The sequence below is a fragment of the Acomys russatus genome, chromosome 20, assembly GCF_903995435.1.
Source record: "Acomys russatus chromosome 20, mAcoRus1.1, whole genome shotgun sequence".
In the NCBI taxonomy this organism is placed as follows: domain Eukaryota; kingdom Metazoa; phylum Chordata; class Mammalia; order Rodentia; family Muridae; genus Acomys; species Acomys russatus.
Genome location: NC_067156.1, coordinates 22,803,477 through 22,825,389, shown reverse-complemented (window position 1 = coordinate 22,825,389; position 21,913 = coordinate 22,803,477). Strand labels below are relative to the sequence as shown.

The window sequence follows — 21,913 nt, the reverse complement described above, 5'->3', positions numbered from 1 at the left end:
AGGTCTTAGATGTAAGTGCCCTCTTTATTTCCGGAACACTCATGGTTTCCTCTTTCACCTAGACCAGTGGTTTTTAGCCTTCCTGATGCTGTGGATCTTCATGTTGTAGTGACCCCCAGCCATAAAGTTATTTTAGTTGCTATTTCATAGCTAATTTTGCTGTTATAAACCATAATGTAAATGTTTTCTGATGGTCTTAGGCAGCTCCTGTGAAAGGGTCGTTTGACCCACAGGTTGAGAACCACTGATCTGGAGGCCACTTCAAGGATGTTCTCAGCTCCAGGTCCATTCCTTATCGTCTCTGATATGCTGCCTATGAGACTGGCTGGAGGCAATGGAAACAACTAGCATTAATTTTTTAAAGCTTTGCTTAGTACTCAGGAGCATGACTAAATTTCATGAATATCTACCTAGAAATTTTTTGGAGAGTGCATAAAATTCTAAAAATTCTATAGCTTGTTTACTAGCTATGGCACACTATCTAAATTCTCTACCCATGTCCTTATGTGTCTGATACGTGAAATCCACACAGTATGTGTCATGTGCTGTGAGTGTGCTGTGTGAAGTCCATTATCCCCTTTGACCCTTCCAACTACCCATGAAGTAGGCATCACTCTTCTTTTAGAGCTAAGAAGAAAGGGATGTCCCGAGCGGCAAGTAACTCCCAAGAACTCAGACCAAAAGGCCAGGACACTGATGTCGAAGGCTTATGTTTCTAATGAGCACGCAGGCTCTACCTTCTGTCTCTTTCACCTGGTGACACCTCCCAGACTTACCTTTTAATAGGTCCCAATATAACTCTCTCCCTTACGTCTTTCTTCAATATTTACTGCATATGGTTTTGTATCCCTGTAGTGTGTGTGCACTTCCTCTTTCTGAACGATACACTGTTTTAGTTTCTGCTGTATTACAACATATCTTACTCTTGTTAAGCCTTCCTGATGCCTTTAGTCAACCACGCACATTCCTGTCAAAGGAACAGTAAACATGATAAACCTTGGCCTAACTATGCTCTGTTTTACTTTGATGTGTTTTGTCTCCCCAGCTAATGCGTGTACACACACACACACACACACACACACACACACACACACACACTGTTAGAAGTCTGTATATAATATGTAGCTTCTGTAATTCCATAAATTGTCCCCATAATAGTCATATAGAAGGTAAATGCATAAGAAAAAGAATACAAATTATATGCACTATCAGTTACAGAAGCAAAAAACAGAAAAGACCAATTCAGAGAAAAACGAAGATAATTTTCTACTAAAGAATAAAATAATAGATTCCTCTCCGTGGCTACATAATGGAGCCAACAAATACTTGATAACTCATTATCCATACACTCCCACACCAGTATAAGGGGTTAATGGTGTAAGAAACTCTTTTCTCTATCAAAAGTAGTTAGCCCCAGCTGGGTCCCCTTTCCACTTTGGGCTGACAGTGCCAATCATGTCAGACTGTAAGGTCAAGCCCCTATCAGGGGGATGAGATGCAGTTTCCATCTAAGTCAGGGAAAGCTCAGGGCCAGTTTTCACTTTGAGAGGATGCTGGCTAGCAGCGTTCTAGTTCCTAACCTTTTTCAAAAAGAGAAATCACCTTGTAGAACTATTTATGCTTTGTTCCTGTGTTCTTTTGTATGTTGCTGACTTTCATTTCCAACAATGGGTTGGACTGTGTTTGAATCACAAGAACCTATAAATATGAACCTTTTGCAGACAGTGTCTCTGCATTAGCAACAGAGCTAAGATACTGTATGAAAGTGGGACCTAAATCAATGACTGGTGCAAATCAAGGCCATGTGAATAAACAAACACAAAGACACATAGGAGGAAAACTACATGACAATGAAAACAGACTGGAGAGGTAACTGCCAGTTAATAGACACAGCAAGCATCAAAAACTAAGAAAGAGACAAGTTCACCAGGTGTGGTGTCGCACACCTTTAATCCCAGCACTCAGGAGGCAGAGGCAGGTGGATCTCTGTGAGTTCGAGGCCAGCCTGGTCCACAAAGCTAGTCCAGGACAGCCAGAGAAACCCTGTCTGTCTTGAAACACACACACACACACACACACACACACACACACACACACACACACACACGAGAGAGAGAGAGAGAGAGACAGAGAGATAGACACACAGACAGACAGAGACGAGGGGGGAGGGAGGGAGAGGGAGAGAGAGAAGTTCTTTCTTCCTTAGAGTCTTCAGAAAGAATTAATCTTGCCAACACCTTGGCTTTGGACTTCTAGTATCCAGAATAGGAAAATCACAGATTTCTAATGTTCTAAACCACCAGTCTGTGACACTGTTACAACAGCTCTGGGCAAATAAAAGATAAGCTAGTATGTCCCTTGTTATGAAATCACTTGGGATTCGGGGGTCAGGAGGCTCCTCCTGGAAAAGGGTAAACAAGGTCACTACACAAACCTATTAGGCATATGTGTGCTGTGTGCTGTTCTCTTGCTCACAACTCTGTGCACTGCTTCATCCGTCAGCCCACTGCAGACGTCAACAAAAATATGAGAGGATGCTATTCTAGGAAAGGAGGCAACAGGCCTGGCAGAAATGAAGATAGATATTCCGAAGATACCTGTGCCTTTCAATGTGACTATCATACTACTGAAACAGGACTTTCAAAGAAACAGAAAACTTTCCAAGAATCTCATGCTGGGAAAAAAGAAAAGGCCTCAGCCAGAGGGGAACTTGTTTCCTGGCAAAAGATTTCACAGTTGTAAAAACCTTTCAAATTACAGAATGAGACTGAAGTCCAGACGAGGATGAGTCAGCCGTGATGGTGGTGGTCACGCACACCCCTTAGGTCCTCTATTGGAACTTTAATTTTACTTCAGGACAGGAAGATGGGACTGGGGGGGCTGGTTACTATGTATTTGTCTCTCTTCCCAATGTGGCTACACAGAATAAATCTGCTCCTCACTTTTAATTGCTGAGGCTGGGTGACTAGACCTGACCTGGGGCATAGGTTATGACCCCCAGAGTTCAATAACAAGAATGCCATAATCAAAGTTTAGAAGTTGAAATATATATGAGAACACATGGTTAGCTAAAAGATAGTATGGAGGAACCAAGGAAGCCATGGAGGTAGAGACATAAACACCACTGCGGCTTGCTGATTAGACAGGATAAGGAGGCTGGGGTTGATGGGAGAGTCCATAAAAGGTGCAACATGACTTAAAAGACATGAAAGAGTAACTTCATTTCTCAGTTTCCATCATAGACTAAGTCTTAAGTAGCTAATATAGAGATAAACAGTCAACTGATGATAAAGCCAGTATTCTAAAAATAGAGAATAGAAAACCTATTACAATACTCTCCAATTATACTTTAAATGAAAATGTGAATTTAGTCTCACCTCAAAAGTAACATTCATTCACAAAAGACTTATTTTCAAAGTGCTTCAGGAAAAAAGCTGTGTTAGTATAACTGGGGTAAACAAAATGGTGACCCAGGAAGCTGTCTGTGCCATAATCTCCCAAGCCCATACGTGCATGGCTTTCCTTGGCCACAGAGACTTTGCAGAATGATTAGTAAGGCATGTGAAGCAGATTTTCCTGAATTATGTAGCAAAACTAATGTTATCGCATATGTTCTCTGAGGGATGACAAAGGGTCAGTCAGAAGAAGGTAAGTGACAATGGAAACAAAATGTCACACTCAGAGGGAAATGAATTATGTTGCCAACAGCGAAGGTGAGGAAAGGGAATGAAGGAGGCACCAGAAGCTAGGAAAAATAAAAAAGGCAAAGTAATGAATACTTGTCTATAGCTTTTAGGGAATGCAGAGTTTCTGAAGTGCTGTTTGACTTTGGTCCAGTGAAAAACATGTCAACTTCTGACCTCCAAAATGGGCAAGAGTACATTTTTGTTTTAGACCATGAAGTGGGCTCAACTAGCAGAGCACCCGCCCGGCACACACAAAGCCCTGGACTTGAACCCAGCACCACACAGATCCAGGCAGGCACCTAAAACGGCAGCAGAGGCAGAAGATCAGTAACAGCTCACGGCCATCCTCGGTTGCATAAGGAGTTCAAGGCTAACCTGAGCTACACAAGGCCCTGTCTAAAAAACCAACCAACCAACCAACCAACCAACCAACCCCACAAACATAACTAACCCACTCCACCGACCAAGTGTGTAGTCATTTTTTTACAACAGTGACAGAAAGCAATGACAGTATGGTAACCACTTCTCTTAGGGCTGCTCCATACAATGACCTTCAAATGTTTACACAAATTCTGACTCTACTCCTTTAATAGGCCTAATTCATCTTTTTTTGTAGGCTAGACTTAACATCTCTTAATAAAGGGAAGACAGCAGAAGTGACGGCGTACAGACTCTGAGACCAGGTTTTCTTTTCTCCTCCTTCCTGCTGTGTCCACTGGGGGAAAGCCAGCGGCCATGGCAGGAAGACATTCAAGCAGCCCAAGGAACGGCACAAAACAAGCAACTGGGGCTGCTTGCCAACAGCCACTGGGAAACTGAGGCTTCGTGAGTGAGCCAACTTGGAATCAGCCTCAGTTCTAGTCAAGACCTGATGACTGGCAAGGTGACCAAAATCTTGATTGCAGCTTTCTGAGAAATTGGAGTGTTCTCACACAAACAAGATGCTCCCCAATTCCTGCTTCACGGAAACAATAAATGCGTACAAGCTAAGCCACAATGTCATGTCAGCCGTTAAGTTCCAGGCTGACTGTTATATAGTAGCCTATCGCTAAGACAGCCCGTGAGGAGTCTAGAACAAGTGCATACCATTGCAGAGTTTGTGTAAGAAGAATTCAGAAAGAAGAACGTCACAGCCTCCACTAGAGTAATAATGAATATGGGATGCTAAGCAACTGTGTTAGCACCACAAAAGCCAATGGACAAAAAAGAAAATGGGCAAGTCTTAAAAACGGCAGTGAGTCAAAACATTTGGGTAACACACAAAGGACATGAAAGCAGAGCCAACAGCTCTCAGCACACGCATGTTCACAACAGCAGCACACATGACAAAATGGAAGCATACTTTGAGAGGCGTGTGAATAAACAGAACGCAGTATGCATGTAACAGAGTATTGCTTAGCCTTCCAAAGGGAAGAAACGGAAACAGGAAACTAAAATGTGGTATAATTTAAGCAATACATGATGACGTTATGCTGAAATTAAGCCATGCACAAAAGGACAAATAGATGAGTCTTTTTAAATGAAGTCCTTCAACAGGTAAATTCACAGAGGTATAAAGTAGTGTGCTGGCTGCTAGGTGTCAAGGGACCAGGGAAATAGGGCTTGAAAGTTCTCAAAGTTTCCACAAGGGACGATGCAAAGTTCTGGAGATGATGGTAGTTATGGGTGCACAACGCAGTCAACACTACAGAACTATACACTTCAAACTGCTCATGGCCTCAGGGCAGAGGCTGCTGCAGAGAGAAGGCTGCAGGGCTCAGTCTCCAGCACTACAAACCCAAGGCACATGTGGAAGGAAGAACGGAAGGAGGAGGTGGAAATAAAGAGGAGGAAGCCCTACAAAACACGTCACGACTGGGCTCCCTCCCTTGTCTGAAAGCAGAACTAGATGTGTAACTGTCTGCTGGGACTAAATGACCTAGAGCCCACTCTGCTCAGCCTTCGAGGTGATCAAAGGTGTCCGTGACTTCAGGCAGGCCTTGCAAAGGATACAGGACCTCAAGGGCCAACCCATCCCTTTCCTGCCAGTCAGAAAACATTTCAGATTATAAAACCCTTTGAAAAGGTGCCCAGGACCAGCCAAAGCAGTCAGTGTTCAACCTGCACTCAAATTGCAGTTTACTGAGACTCGTAGAGGTTAGTTCCCAGGTTTTCTTTGGTTCTTCAGCGCCTTCCTGAGGTCTGGCGTGTGGCTGGCACACTAATAAATATGCCCGAGCATATTTCTACATCAAGTGCTATCACATGGCAGGTGCTGTGTAGATAGGTTTCACTTGGACATGTCCTCCCAATAGGAAGTGAGATTTACAGTTGCAAAGCAGTTAAATGTGTAAAACTGTACTATTAGTTACATTGTGTAAAATCAGTAAAAGAGAAAAATAGTAAAACAAAAATCTGTATCATAATTCATGCAAACAAAATCATCAATAGCCTTCATTTATTTTACAAAATATACTTTTGACTATTTAATTTATGAATTTCTAAATAGGTCACGTAATTCTAGATATAGCAATTAGCAGATAATTTTAAAGACCACAAAAGCTCAGTGAAGCACTGAATGTTATTCTATAAACAGAGTGATCTTTTCTTAATTAGTCTTCTATTTCCTATTTAACTTGGAAGATACTGCAATCTAATATAGTAGAAATGTTTATAAGAGTAATTAATAAATATGCTAATTGATGGGGCTGCCAAGATGGCTCAGTGGCTGAAGGTACTTGCCATCAAGTCTGGTGACTGAGTCTAACCTCTGGAAACCACACTGTAGGAAGAGAGAACCAAGTTCAGGAAACTGTCATGGAGTTATCAAATCTTTTATAAATCACTCATACACTTAAAAACTCACCAGGGGGTGGGTGTGGTGGCACACACCTTTAACACCGCACCTTTAATCACAGCACTCGGGAGGCAGAGGCAGGAGAGTCAATGTGAGTTCGAGGCCAGCCTAGACAGCCAAGGCTACACAGAGAAACCCAGTCTCAAAAAACCAAAAAATACAAAAAACAAAAAAACAAACAAACAAAACAAAACAAAAAACAAACCAAAAAACAAAAAACACACAAAAAAAACCTCACCAGGCAGTGGCAGTGCACACCTTTAATTCCAGCTCTTGGGAGGCAGAGGCAGGCGGATCTCTATGAGTTCAAAGCCAGCCTGGTCTACAAAGTGAGTTCCAGGACAGCCAGGGCTACACAGAGAAACCCTGTATTGAAAATCAAAACAAAATATTCAAAGTCATGTATGTAGGGGTTCTTGTCCACTTGAATGATACTGCTTTTCAAATCAATTGTTATATACTATTTTGTATGATGTACATTGAGACATTGATAGTAACTTTATAGAAATAAAGTGAAGTAAGATTTAGGTGCTTATTCTTATACAATAGATGACCTTGGATAATGTGACATACCCAAATAAGAAGCATATAAAATTAAAAGAATGCTACATTCACTAGTTGATTAAATGAGAACATGTCTGTAAAAATTCTATAAACTCAAAAACTGGACAGAGATTAAAGAGATTGATAGAGTTAGCTATTAAATCTCACTTGTCAGTTCAGTGTGACATCTTTAATCCTCACGAAGGTTCTATCAGGTTTAAAAGCTATCCCAAGTACGTTTAATCTTGACATCTACAATCACTTAACATGGAAACATTTAAAAAAATTTTTTAGGAATGAAGTTAGGCCTGGCATACTGGCCTAGTCTTATAATTCCAGCACTTGGAAGGCTGAGGCCGAAGGACCCCAAGCTTGCATGCACTCTGCGGCACACAGTAAGCTGGAAACCAGCCTGGACTACACAATGAGACTGGCTCAAAACAGCAACAAAGAGCAAAGCAGAAAAGAATAAAACTGTTCTAGGTTGCCAAGAAGATTTTTCTGCTGTATTATTTACTCAAGTATAATTTTTTATTATTATTTTGAAAACTACTGAGACAAAATAGAAAATTCTCTTAAGACAACCACATACACAATATTGTATAGGGACTGCCTTGGAAGGACACTTATCCTGGACAGTCCTACAAAGCTGCTGCTAGTGTAGTTCAGGGAGCCGGGAGATGTGAGAGGTTGCTGGAGACACTCACAGAAATAAGGCGAAGATTCAACCTACAGATGGACACTTTTAGACACCCAAGTAAAGGTATAAGTAAATGTCATGTGAATTCTTTATACTGAGTATATCTTATGGACACTAACTTACTAGAGGTACACAAAAATATTTACCTGTAGATTTTCTTAAATTACAATTTAAAATGTCAGAAGAGAAATAGATATTTACTTGATATAGGTCTTAAGTATCAGGCCTATAAAAATTTATTGTCCACAATTTTTTCACAAAGTCATTTACACTCTAAAGTGATTTGCTCTTGAATGATCTAATTAATGGCAGAAAAGCTAGACTAACAAAGGGAAATATCCAGTTCCATACATAATGCACTAATATTTCCTATAGGATTTGTGTTAAATCAAAGTATCTGGCATCTCTCGTGACATTAAAAAAAAAAAAAAATCAAACTGTTTGATACATTCTACTCCTAAATTCATAATCTGATATAGCTTCTACTTTAAAAAGCAAAATACGTGTTTTCTCCTGTGTGGGGTGTAGGTCTGAGCTGGCGTCTTGTAATGGGCTGCTATCAAGCATTTGTTTGCTCAGGGGCGCTTACTCCTCTGCAGTTGCCCACAGCAAAGCCCTGCGCAGTCACCACAGAAAGCCATCAGCACCGCATTCTGTAGCTAACAAAGACACTGCTATCTCTCTGCCACCCTACTCCCAGCGAGTTCGCTTACATGCTGTACAAAGCAGGCACGTTACTACTGAACAGTCAGCCAAAGGATCACCTGGCCTCCGCAGTACATGTCTTTCTCCTCCCATCCTTGGTGGCCCCTCCACCTGATTCCACACCAGCCATCAGCTGCAGCTTTGTATGCCCACTCTTGGCTGCCACTGCCCGTGTCCTTGTGGCCAGGGAGGAAAAGCCGCCTTTCAAAGGGCCAGAGCTTTCACTCCTCGCCATGAATATGCTCCATTCTTTGTTGTCCTCTACTCGTTTCCTTAGATACTGTTATTCCACTCCACTGTCAACAGGCATTATAAAAAACAAAACGCCTTTCTCCCCAGCCTCCCCTTCCCACTTCTACCCTCCCCCTTTCTTCCTCTTCTGTCAAAATCCCAGGATCAGAAGCACAGGAAATCCATCTCTTGTGCTGCAGTGGGGGGAAGGGGGAGAGGAGTGGGACGACGCCCCTGCCTCCTAGGCTTGGCATGAGGCAGCAGACCCTGTGCCAAGGAAAGGTCACCGGTTTAAGGCAGTCCATGGGAAAACCACCTCCTCCCTCTCCCCTGCATCAAGCCTGGCCATCACAGCGCGGCACCTACCCCATTTTCGAGCCAGGCAGCACCTCCATTCTGTCTCCAGTGACACCCCGGCAGGCTGCGCCAATACAGCCACATGTCGGTCACGTGTGCCTGCGCCCAGCCAATCCGCGGGCTCCTGACTGGAATGGGGAGCGCCCTGGTCAGCATCCAGCGGATTACACAGCTGCTTCGCGCTTCTGACCGCGCTTCACAGCAGGGCAGAGACCCACCCCACCCCACCGCCCAGACCCCACAGTCAGTGGGACCCCCAAGCCTCCGGGGGCCCTCACACGCCTACAGGCAGCAACCCAGGGAGCCCGACGTTAGCTGACACCCATAACCAGGAGGTTCCAGGGTGGGAAGCCTCGCACGGGATGCGGGATACTGACGGTGGGAGGGGCGGTAATTAGATTTCGTTCCCTTGATTCACAAGCAGCAGAGAAACAATTCTAGTCCGTGAATTACAATGAATAACTTGACATTACAAACCATTAACTTATTCGGTAAATTAACTCTACTTACGCCGGTATTTAAGACAGCTACCAGAAAAGCCATGATGACAGAACACAGTGACTTGTGTCTGACCTCAGAGTCCTAGCCTAGACTGTTTTTGCTCCTCCCACCCTCTAGTCACTTGACCTCTCAGTAATTACATTTCTTCTTTTATAAAACAAGAACAAGCATAAACCAGGAGTTAGTATATGCAGAGCACATTTAAAACCCTCCCAGGCATAGAGTTCATACTGAGCCTACAACATACTCTACATTTCATTTACTGATTTGCGAGTTAGAAGGACAAGAATCACATTAAGTTCTTGTTTAAAAGTTTGATTTACGCTTTGACTTAAAAGAAAATTTACACACACACACACACACACACACACACACACTTCTGAGACAGAATCTCATGTCTCCCAGCCTGCCCTCACACTTAAGAAAGCCAAGGATGACCTTGGATTTCTGCCTCCCTGAGTTGGGATTAAGGCTATACGCCACCGCCCATGAGGCGCTAGACACTGAGCCCAGGGCTTCTTATATGCTAGGCAAGCACTTTACCAACTAAGCCACATGCCTTCCCTAGGCCCTATCTACTTCAGTTTTAAAAATAAGCTAAGCTTTAGAGTTCTAAATGAAGCATATTTAATATAACTTTTGTATATTTTTAAATAGTATGTACGACAAGAAGCTGCTAAGTAACATTTTTGAGGCAATTCCACTTTATAAAATATTATATATAGTAGTAGAAAATTAAAGGCTGGAGAGAGTGTGGTGGTTAAGAACTGCACCACGCTTGCACTCCATCTGTCTTGCTCACATCCACCTGTACCTCCAGCTCCAGGGGAATCTGACTCCCTCTCCTGGTCTCAACTGGCGATGCACTCATGTTTACAGAACCACACAAAAATACACAAATAAAATAAAAATGAAATCTTAACAATAACAACAAAAATAGGGTTATTCTTTTGAGGGTAAGATTATAGGGGAGGGTTTCTGTTTTTCTTTTGTGCTATGAGTCTTTTCTCTTTCTTAGTCTTTATATACGTATTTGTTGCATGGAAGTCAAGACTTCCACAATGACCACATTTAACTGTAATCAGAATTAGATACTAAAATCTTAACATATTTAGAATAACAGTCATAATGGACAAAGGAAATATGTGAATCAACTTGACTGTACCCCAAACGTGTGTCATGAACTGGCTTGGTTTCACTGAGACCTCTAAGATCCTGTTACTGGAAGTGCCCACTCAGTCTGCAGGACTCATTATATAGTCATCATCTATGACAAATTTGGAATTTCTCACACAGGATTGACTTCCAGAAAGAAAAAATATCTTTCAAAACCAACAATGTATTTCAAAAGTTCCTCAAAATAATTTCCCAAAAGTCCTCTAGGCTCAGGCTATGAGTTAAGAGTAACTCTACACACACGGCCCATCATATGACTAAGTTTCAAAGAAGCTATGACCATTATATGCTCACGAGCTGCTATGGTTCTAGGATAAAAAGCCCAAAGACTTGGATTATTCAATAAAACTCAATTATCCAATAAAGGCCTTTCTTATAAGCCAGTTTCCTCAAAACTGAATTCTATCTTTAAAAATTACTATCTTAAAAACTCTAGGCGCACGCCTATAATCCCAGCACTCAGGGAGGCAGAGGCAGGTGGATCCCTGTGAGTTTGGAAGCCATCCTGGTCTATAAAGCAAGTTCAGGAAAGCCAAGGCTACACAGAGAAACTCTGTCTCAAAAACAAAAACAAAATCCCAGCATATTTATTGGGTATTTCTTACATATATATTACACACACACACACACACACACACACACACACACACACACACACATCCTAGTAAGATTAATAGGATTCTTAAGTCTTCAACTGTATGCTCTATATCTTATATATTCATCAAGCCTAACTTAAGGCTTGCAGTTTAGGGGCTAGAGAGATGGCTTAGTGGTTAAAGAATGCTTTTCCACAGGACCCAAGTTCAGTTCCCATATAAGGAGGCTCCCTCTGTCTCTAACTCCATCTCTGGGTGATCCTATTCCCTCTTACAGCTTCAAAGGGCACCCATTCATACATGGGGTGCGTGCGCGCGCACCCATAGACACAAATACATCTTTTTAAAAATGGATGGTTTAAGGAGCTGACAACAATATTAGCAATAACACTTAATTTTTTGAGGTGAGATAAAATTAGTGCTTCTTTTGATACCCCTAGTTGACTCTTGCTTTAATTGATAACCTCCTCTCTTTCTTCCCTGAGGAATTCAAGCAGCAGATTCTTGCCTACAAAGAGACACAGTTCCAGAGTATATGCTGCCTTCTCCTGGCCTCTAGCAGGCACCAAGCATGCCCATGACACAAACACATCTGTAGGGAAATACCCATGCACATAAAATAAAAATTTTTTGGAAACAAACAGAAAACAAAAGGAAGGGACATCGTTCAATGATAGTGTTTATTCCTATGTTCAATCCTAGTTCCACCAAAACCAAATGAGCCCAAAACAACTCACATTGTACAAACTACTCAATATCATGTATATTACTAAAATGTTAAAAGGCCTCATGACTGCTAACTGTACCTTTGATACCTTTATAAAACGATTAAAATGATACAGACAATAACATAATTACATAATTCACGTGACATAAAAATACATTATGCATTTTGTGTACAATCGGAGCTAACTGTGGCGGCCGGGGGCTGGGGAGTGAAGCAGCCTTGTGCATGCATGCATCGCTGAGCTACAGCCCGGGCGCCGCGCTTTCTCCTAACATTTTAACAAACATCTTTATTTTTAATTGTGTGTGTGTGTGTGCAAGTCTGTGTGTGGATATGTGCATGTGTGTAGAAAAAAGGACTGCGCATGCAGCCCGGTGGAAGAGTACTTGCCTACCATGAGTAGGGCCCCAGTAATCAACAGACAGCTCTGCTCCCAAAACTTAATGCCTGCTCCTTTATACCCTCCATTTCTAAAGACGCTCTCCTTGATAACCTCAAACTTTCTACCACACACCACGGTGTTCTGTAGTTACTCACAGCATCTGAAACAGAGAAGGTTCCATCTACACATTTATTAGACTGACTTCTCATTGTTTCTCAAACTAGAAGGTAAACTCCATGAGGACAGAAGCCGAGACTTTCCTGCCCTTGCGTTTCACTCAGATGTGGCACAGTCATTGTTTCATGTAGTTTGTTCAATGTATCAATGTAAACGACATAAGGAGGAACACATCATCAATTAATAAACTCAGACAAGACTGAGGCCCGTGTAATGTGGTCTTAATACCCAAGCTAACGCAAGTTATTTATGGTTAAAAATGACAGGTTAGGCCGTGCCTAGCTTAGCAAGGAAAGGCTTTGGAGGGAACGCAGCGACAGAACCAGACCTGAAGGTGCCACGGGCAGAGCCTGGTCTTACCCATTAGGCCAAACTTTTAAGCTTCATTCTACAGGCAATGGAATACGTATTTTTTAATAAGGAAGAATGTACAGTTAGAGTAAAAATTTACAAAATGCAACAGGACTGGTGTTTCTTCCTACTCAAAATGAAAAATAATCAGAAAGTATATCCATGAAATTTACAGTTTAAGTGTAATGGTCGAAAGTATTTTTCAGCTGGAAAAATGTGTTTATAAGAAAAAGAATACAGTATAGACTGTAGTAGGAATTTTATTTATCAACCTTTAAATCTGTGTATAAGCAAGTAATTTTCTTCTAAACTCTTATTATATTAAACTGTTAATGCTCCAGTATCAAGCACACAATAACCTGTTCTTTCTTAGCAACAAAACTTGTTACTAAATCTAAAGTATGTTTTTAATTTGGTATTATGATTCCTCTACCATTGCATTTTCTGCTGAGGAGTGGTTTAGCTATGTGGGGTCTTTTGTACTTTCGTATGACTTTTATAGTTGTTCTCTATTTCTGTGAATAATTTCATTGATATTTAGAGGATTTAATGAAATTATTAGCAGAAACAGAAAAACAACTCTAAAAAAATGATAAAATATACTCACACAACAGTGACAAAATCAGAACTGTACAGTTACAAAGACAGGCAGTGTGTGAATGGGACAGAAAAAAGAACAGAAAATAAACATCCTGATTTTGACAAAGGCATGAAAAAAAAAAAGTGCCCTTAAAAAAAAAAAAAAATGACATTCTCAAATGATTCTGGGAAAATTATGCAGCCACCTGTACAGACAAAACTAGATCTCTATCTCTCACCCTGCACAAAAATAAATTCAAAATGGATCAAAGACTTTAATGTAGGACTTGGAACTTAAAAACAGCTAGAGGGGAAAAAAAACTAAGGAAAACCCTTCAAGCTAGAAGCAGAGGCAAGGACATTCTGAAAAGGAGAAAGTAGCTCAAGAAATAAAGCAGAGGTTGACTGATGGATTTCATAAAATTAAAGAGCTTCCATACAATAAAGAAAACAGCTTACAGAAGAGGAAAACATCTGTCTATTATATACTGGACAGGGGCTGAACATCGAAAATGTATTTTTTAAAAAGACTCTAAAAATCAAACAAAAACACCCAGTAATCCAACAAACAGTTCTCAAAAGGAGAAATACAAGTAGCCAAAAAAATACATTAAAAATTAACATCTTCAGCCATCTCATGCAGGTAAGAATTCTACTTAGGCTGAGGAGATAAGTGTTCCTGCTCAAGCACCAGGCCCTGGGTTTGGAGGCTGAGTGTAGTGGTCAGGGCCTCAGACCCCAGTGTCGGGAAGCAGACAGGGGGACTCCAGGGCGCCCCTAGCTGGGGCAGCTGCCTTGGCAAGTTCCAGGTTCAGTAGACTCCAAGTCCAAAAAAAGGCAGGGAGTGGGCTTGGGGAAGAAAGCATAGAAGATGCTGAGCGCTGACCTCTGGCCTCCACACGTATCACCCCACCTTCTCCCCAGCCCGAGACACACACACACACACACACACACACACACACACACACACACACACACACACACTAGCAAGATTACGTCTCACTCTAGTCAGAATGCCAAAAAATCAGCCACAAATGCCAGTGAAGAGGTGGGGATGCAATGGAAGCCAGACACAGATCCTTACACACTGCTGGTGCACTGTAAATTAAATTACTGCGGTCATTACAGAAATTAGCATGGAAGTTTCTCAAAAAATTAATACTAGTGTCACCAAAAGGATTTAGCTACACCACTCCTAGGTACATGCCCAAAGTAACCTGAGTCAACATATCACCAAGATGCTTGAACATTCGTGTTTACTGTGGCAATATTCACAATAAATATGGAATCAGGCTAGCTGTCCATTGGTGGAGGAATGTTCATTCACAACATAGCTGTTCTGACAAGCGATCACATTCAAAGATCTTCTAGGTCTGTATGATCCAGCTGGAATACAAACACGCCTTTAATCCAGGAGACAGAGGCAAACAGATCTAGTTCAAGGACAGCCTGGTATAGAAAAGGTAAAGAAAAGCTTAGGTCCAGGCGTGGAGATACACACCTTTAATCCCACCTGAAAGTAAAGTTAGATTGTAGAAGGAAGCACCCATGTTTGAAAGTAATGTCTAATGAGTGGCAGAAAAGATGACGAATCAGAGAAGATTTGACAGAACATGATATGCTCAACTCTCACAAGGAGAGAGAGGAAAAGGAAGCTATTTCTGAAGGCAGTTTTAAGGAGAGGAGGCAGTTTTTTTTACCAGGATAGTAATAGAGAAATTGGTTGCAGAGAGAGAACTCTGAAGTTGAAACAAGCCAAAAGTTTAGAAGAAGCCAGAAGATAAGAGCAGATTGCTAAAATTAATCTGAAGCCAAGCAGAGCACTTCTGGGCTGAGAGAGAAGCCAGATTAAATAAGTAAGCTGGGAGAAGAGTTTGAGCCAGAACAGCTGAGTTGAGCCAGTCAGCCCAGAGCTCAGAAAGAACAAGTAAGGGTGAGCTCATTAAGCAGTAAGTCTCAGAGGCTGAAAACATTCTAGACCTAGGTTAGACTGTACAGAGGCTAGAAGCTTCCAGGACTAGGCCTAGGTTAGCAGGAGATAGGAAACCTCTTAGACAACAACTGAGCCAGCAGAATAAAAGCTAACGTTAACAGTCCATTATAGATAAATGTGGTAAAAATACAAGGGAGGGGTTTTATTTAGCTATAGAAAAAAACAAAAATTGTACCATTTTGCAGGGAAATGGTTAGAACTCAAGATCACCACGTGAAGTGAAATAAACCAGGCTTAGACAAATACTTTGTTTTCACTCATATGTAAAGTACAAGTTTGTGTGTGTGTGTGTGTGTGTGTGTGCGCGCGCGCCTGCATGTGTGTATGTGTGTTCACATGACATAAAAAGGCAGATTATTTGGGATGGAAGGACAGTGGGGGAAGACAAGTATGTTTCCTCTCATGCAAAATCAACCTATCTATCTATCTATCTATCTATCTATCTATCTATCTATCTGACATGAATACATAGGGAGGGCTATTTGAGAGTGAAGAGCACAGAGTCCTGTTTCTGAGAAATTATTTATCCTGGTAAAACAGGATTAAAACTTCTCATTAATATTTCACCTACCATAAACATGCCTAGGTTATTTAATGAAATACTTCAGCTTATAATATAAATTAGCATTTAAAATATCAGAACTGGCAAGGAAAATTTTTATTTATATTTAACTTTAAATCCTAAACTTGGATTATAAAAGAATCAAGATAGTGCCTAATAAATACTATGAGTAGAACGTTAAAGCAAATTCTTGGGTCAAAAGATTAATTTTCATGTCAATATCTCCCAATTCCATTTGTCTGTATCCTTTCTGGTTTTTTGTTTGTTTGTTTGTTTTTGTTTTGTTTTGCTTTGTCTTTTTGAGACCAGGTCTCCTGAGGCACAGACTGGAGCCCTGAACTGAGTGAGCGCTGGATCGCAGGATGTGCCCGGCCCCCGGCACATGCCTGCACTCCCTAAGCTTGTCCCCCTAAAGAAAATGCAAATCCTGTCCCACTGCCTTGTACTGATCAGCAGCACCTAGGGACAAGTCGCCATTTCCTTCCTGTTTTCAGTACCCTCCCTTCCTCTCGCTTTCTGCTCAACTTTCAACATTAATGCCTGTATATCTGAGGATAAGTGCTTGTTATTAGAGGCCAAACAACCCAAGTTCACTAAATGGAGAACAAATCTAACCCTTCCCTGATGCTGCCTCTCAGAACAGGAGATGCTGGGTGTGTTGGGCTACTACAGGTAATACGTAACAGGCAGATGTCATCCATTCCAGTAAGAGAACAAGTTGCTAATCAATGGATTCCCAGAAATGAGACTGAATGCAATGCACCCATGTGAACCCTCCTCAAATAGCATGCTGATGGCTTCTCCTGGTGCAGGGGACCGGGTGCTTCTGAACGCTAAGCATGTCTTCTACCACTAAATACACTCCCAGTCCAACTAATGTTTTTAGAACTGAAACATCATATAATTTTACAATCCTTTTAAAATGTTTTTTGTAAAGGTATCCAAGGTCAGGTAGAATTTACTGAAACACCAAAAGTAAGATTCAAAATTTGGACTAAATTTCATTTCACACTCTCAACTGATATCTTAGTCAACCGATTTCAAAACGTTTCTTGACCTTAAATCATCCTATACCCCATACAATATAAAAGGGGCCTTTTCTTAATCTTTCCCCAAAGTTCTGCTATTTAATTATAAAAACAGACTGGCCCAAGAAAGCAAGTGGGGCAGAAAAGGAACATCTTTCTAAGTGTTCTTTCATGACTAAGAATACAAAGTTTTTTTTTTACAAGCACAACACACACACACGCACACACACACACGACACAACACACACGCACACGCGCACACACACAGACAACACACACTCACGGACAACACACACACGACAACACACACACACACACACGACACAACACACATGCACACGTGCGCACACACACAGACAACACACACACTCACGGACAACACACACACACAACACACACGCTATCTGCTGGGACTTTGTGTGGCTAGAGCTTGTGCAGGCCTTGTGCATGCTGTCACAGTCACTGTGAGTGTGTATGTGCTTCTGCCCCATTGTGCCTGGAAATCCAGTTGCTTTTATTATCTCAGTGAAGCTGCTCTTTTACTGAGCATCTCATAGGTAGTAAAAATAGATTTGTTATAGGTTTGAGGAAACATGAAAAACTCCCAGTAGGAAAGCAAGCTGTCTAGGAAATAGAGTAGCCCTGCTGGGCAGTGTTGAACACCCTCTCGTGTCTATAGTTATAAATGTAAAGCGAGGCAGCCTGCTCTGCTCCACTTCTTACTGTTCATCTCCCAGAGCCAGAGAGGAGCCTACTTCCTTTGTGCATTCAGAATTTTGCAAGCAACATACTGTTCTTAGGGCCAGAATAGTATTGTTTGTTTGTTTATTCGTTTTCCTCTATTTTAGAAGGTAGAGGGGCAATGCCAACCTTCGTGTGTGTGTGGGGGGGGGGGCAGCTGGGAGGAAGAGTCAGTTGTTTGCTTTTTAATGATGTCCCTCACTAGGCTGACCACACCGCAGCAGATCCCAGTCCTTGACTAGCCGACAACACAGCTGAACTTGATGGAGAAAGAAGAAAAAGAAGCAATCTCAAAGTTGGATGGGAAGGGATTGGAGGTTGAGAGAGACAAGTATGTTCAACATCTCGTGCATGAAAATTTCAAAGAATACAATTATTTTAAAAATGTATTTCTTTTATGTCTATGAGTGTTCTATGATCTCATTATAGATGGTTGTGAGCCACCATGTGGGTGCTGGGAATTGGACTCAGGACCTCTGGAAGTGCAGCCAGTGCTCTTAACCGCTGAGCCATCTCTCCAGCACTAATAGAGTTATTTAACAATAAAAAAAGCTGTGAAAATTACTTAATCTGCCAGATATTACACACTTTTTAAAATTGTGTGTAGCATGTCTTTTCCTGAGGAGACATAAGTGGCTAATTTACCCAGATTCAGAGGGCACCGAAGACCAAAGAAAAGATTCCACCCAAGAGCAGCTGGGGTACCAGTAAGTTTGCCGGGTTGCTTACAGGAGAACGAACGATAAACAAGAAAGAGCCCCAGTCCCAGCTGCTGACGGACACTACGGAAAAGGTGTGGCTGAACACGAACTTCCAACACGGAACTGCCACCCTACAAATCCTGCCCCTGACTCGAGTCAAACCTACCAACCAATTATATGTTAGGAACAGCAAATGAACAAAACAGGCCATTAGCACATGCACACAGCCAACTTCCTTCCTATGGCGGCACTGGGCCCCCCTTGCAGAGTTCTCAGGAAACCTGCCTTTCCCGCTCTGCTCTGACTTGATGAGTTTTCTCACTGCCAATAACATCCTGTATACTCAGGACATGCAGCTGGGCGGTGGGGGTGGAGTCTCATGCGCAAACATCACTATGGCCACCACAGACCCAGCTGCCTATACCACTGTGGCTGGGGTTTTTGGTTCCAATTCTTTTCCCCAGGCTGATTTGTTCTTACAGAAATCCTCCTGCCTCAGTTTATCAAGTGCTGCTAATTCCAGGCCTGAGCCACCACACTCAACCATCTGTTCCATTCCTTACGTCCCCTTGCTCCTATCAAAGTCCAGCACCTGTGCAGCAGAGTCTGCCTTCTCTTCAGCTTCTTAACTGTCTTCTCTCCTCTCTTACTTCCTTTCATTCCCTCACACACCAGCATTATTCACTTTACAAATCCCTCCTTGATCTTAGATCGCTGTCAAAGGCATGGCCAGAGTCCATCTTTGTCATGATATTCGACAAAGCTGGCCACTCTCTTCCTTCTTAGCCGCCTTCAAGTCCTGGCTCCTGTGCCATGTTCTAAGGGTTTCCCCTCATTCCACTCACTAGCCCTGCCTCCTCACTAGTTATCTCAGGGATGGAGGATCTCGGAGTTTAATCTTTTCCCCTGAATATTCAACTCCCCAGCTGATATTTAACGTGGATGCATGAAACAATAAACTAAATAAACACGTGATCCACAGGCTTTGCTGTCGTCACACTCTCTTGCAACTAATTATTTCAAGTTCTTTTCTAAAAATGCCTCTGGCTATTTTTATTGCTTTGGATGTGCCTGAAGGCCAAGGCTAACGCTCAATACCTTCTTCATTGCTCCTCACCCACTGAACCTGGAGCTTACCAACTTGGCCGGGCTGGTGGGCCGGGAGGCCCAAGGATCTTCCTGTGTGTGTGCCTCACCTGTGTGGCGATCACAGGTGCATGCTGCCATGTCTGGCTTTTTATATGGGGGCTGGGATCTCTTATGTGGCGAGCAAGCTAACTGACAGTCCTCTCCTCAGCCTTTCAACAGCTCTCTTTGAGCAATGGATAATTTTCCAATTCCATCTTATACTGCGGCAGCCGTGCTCTTCCATACTATCCTAGCAGCATACTCAATTCTACATCTTAAGTTGATATACAATAGTTAGAATTTGTGCCTTTGTGAGTGAGAGATGCCCTATGCCCACTGAGCTCTGCATGACAACCCATTGGCTAGATTAAAGGAGTAACAGCTATCGTGATGGTTAATTTTATGTGTTGCCTTGACTGTTAATGATACCCAACTATCTGGTATTGTTTCTAGTTATGTACCTATGAGAATACTTCTGGAAGAGACGAGCATCTCAGTCGGCAAACAGTAAAGCTCTGGCCTCATCCATGTGGGCAGGCATCGTGTAGCCTGTTGAGATGCAGACAGAGCCAAGACAGAAGGGTGACTTCTGTCTCCTGGGCTAAGGCAGCAGCACTCCTGCTCCCTGTGTCTTTGACTCCAGGGTATCTGCCAGCCCTTCCTAGCCTTCCTCCCCCACCCACAGGCCTTCTTACTCGGAGCAAACTGCACCGGCCTCGGTCCTTTGTCTTCACCTTTCAGATTCCCATCTTTCCCCTCCCAGGCCCAGCACACCGCTCTGTCTAGCTTCCCTTCCTCTGGAGAACCATGCCTAATATTATGTCAGAGACTGTGTCCTACAATATCTAAGAGAAAATCAGCAAGAGCTACTCCGACTTCATTTTCTTATCATCATCCTCATCATCCTACCAAACCAGGCATGGTGGGGCATGTTGTAATGGCAATCCCAACCTGAGGGAAGGGAAGGGGAGATCAGCCTGGGTTACGCAGGGAATTCAATGGAGGCCTGTGCTACTAAGAGACCTTTGTCTCAGGAAAGCAGGAGCCGGGGATACAGCTCAGTGGTAAAGGGCAAGGCTCTGGGTTTGACCAGCAAGCACTATTCTAGCCAGCAAGTAATGCATAAATAATAGAAGTATCCTGAAAGTCTTATCCTTGAGGTGCCTACAGACTCTGAACCAAGAACGCTACTCTAATCCTTATGTGTACGGTTATGTTGAGGGACAACAACCACTCTCCAAGATGATCCCCAGTGACTTTAAAACTGGAGCCAAGGCTTTTCTTTGTGTGTGCTCTTCTATTCTGCATAAAGCTGACCTGTGTGATGAAGGAGATGCTATTAGTAAAAGACTCAGATTCTCTTGCCTTGCCCTGGTAATTCCCAATGAAATTCCTTGAAATCCCCTGTCCATATAGCTAGCAACTGAACTGCTCCAGCCACATTACTCTGCCATCTCTGGAGTCACTTTTTTTTTGGGGGGGTGGCGGGGCTTTTCAAGACAGGGGTTCTCCGTGTAGCCTTGACTGTCCTGAACTCTCCTGGTAGACCAGGCTGACCTCAACTCACAGCAATCTGCCTGCCTCTGCCTCCCGAGTGCTGAGATACAGGTGTGTGCCATCATGCCTGGCATGGAGTCACTTTTAAACTCCAAACAGTAAGATTTCCAAACAGAAGTGGTAAGTGAGCAGAGGCTGGTTACTGTCTTCTGATATCCCCTTTACAGTGTTTGAAATAAAAAGTCTGCTGTAGCGTGAACAGGATATCAATGAAAAATCTTAAGTACATCAAATTCCTGAATGCTAATACTCCAATTATATAAATTTCTGCCCTCCAAAAGAATATCCGTAGCAGTTTTTTGAAATCTGTGTTTCTGTGAGCTAGAACTTGAAAAGACAGGAAACTGGTAACTGACTGTCTCTGTTTTGTTGGATGGCTGGGAGGCAGGTATACAAGATTTACTTTCATTTTCTATACACATACTTGCAGTTTTGAAATGCATACTGCACGCACGCAATACCCACTAACACATAAAACATTTTAAAATCTGTTTCTTGATATAGCTGAACTCTTTTATGTTTAAAATGGGAGTGGTAGCCTGTTGGTAGTTGTACACACCTTTAATCCAAGCACTTGGAAGGCCGAGCAGATTGATCTCTGTGAGTTCAAGGCCAGCCTGGTCTACAGAATGGGTTCCAGGACAGCCAGGGCTACA

The 21,913-nt window shown here is 42.4% G+C and overlaps 1 protein-coding gene across 23 annotated transcripts in view; it reads right to left on the bottom strand.

Annotated features, from left to right (window-relative positions):
- The window catches only part of Apc (APC regulator of WNT signaling pathway), a 101,847-nt gene that overhangs the window by 68,415 nt on the left and 11,519 nt on the right, over window positions 1-21,913 (bottom strand). For 6 of the 23 annotated variants that reach the window (XM_051163836.1, XM_051163840.1, XM_051163850.1 and 3 more), the window contains exon 1: window positions 9,068-9,226. The exons of 14 other annotated variants lie outside the window; for them this stretch is intronic. The gene's annotated coding sequence lies outside the window, so the exon portion shown is untranslated. Of the gene's footprint in view, window positions 1-9,067; window positions 9,228-21,913 lie in introns of those variants that run through there. 3 more of the 23 variants (XM_051163832.1, XM_051163847.1, XM_051163831.1) reach the window with 2 other exon arrangements.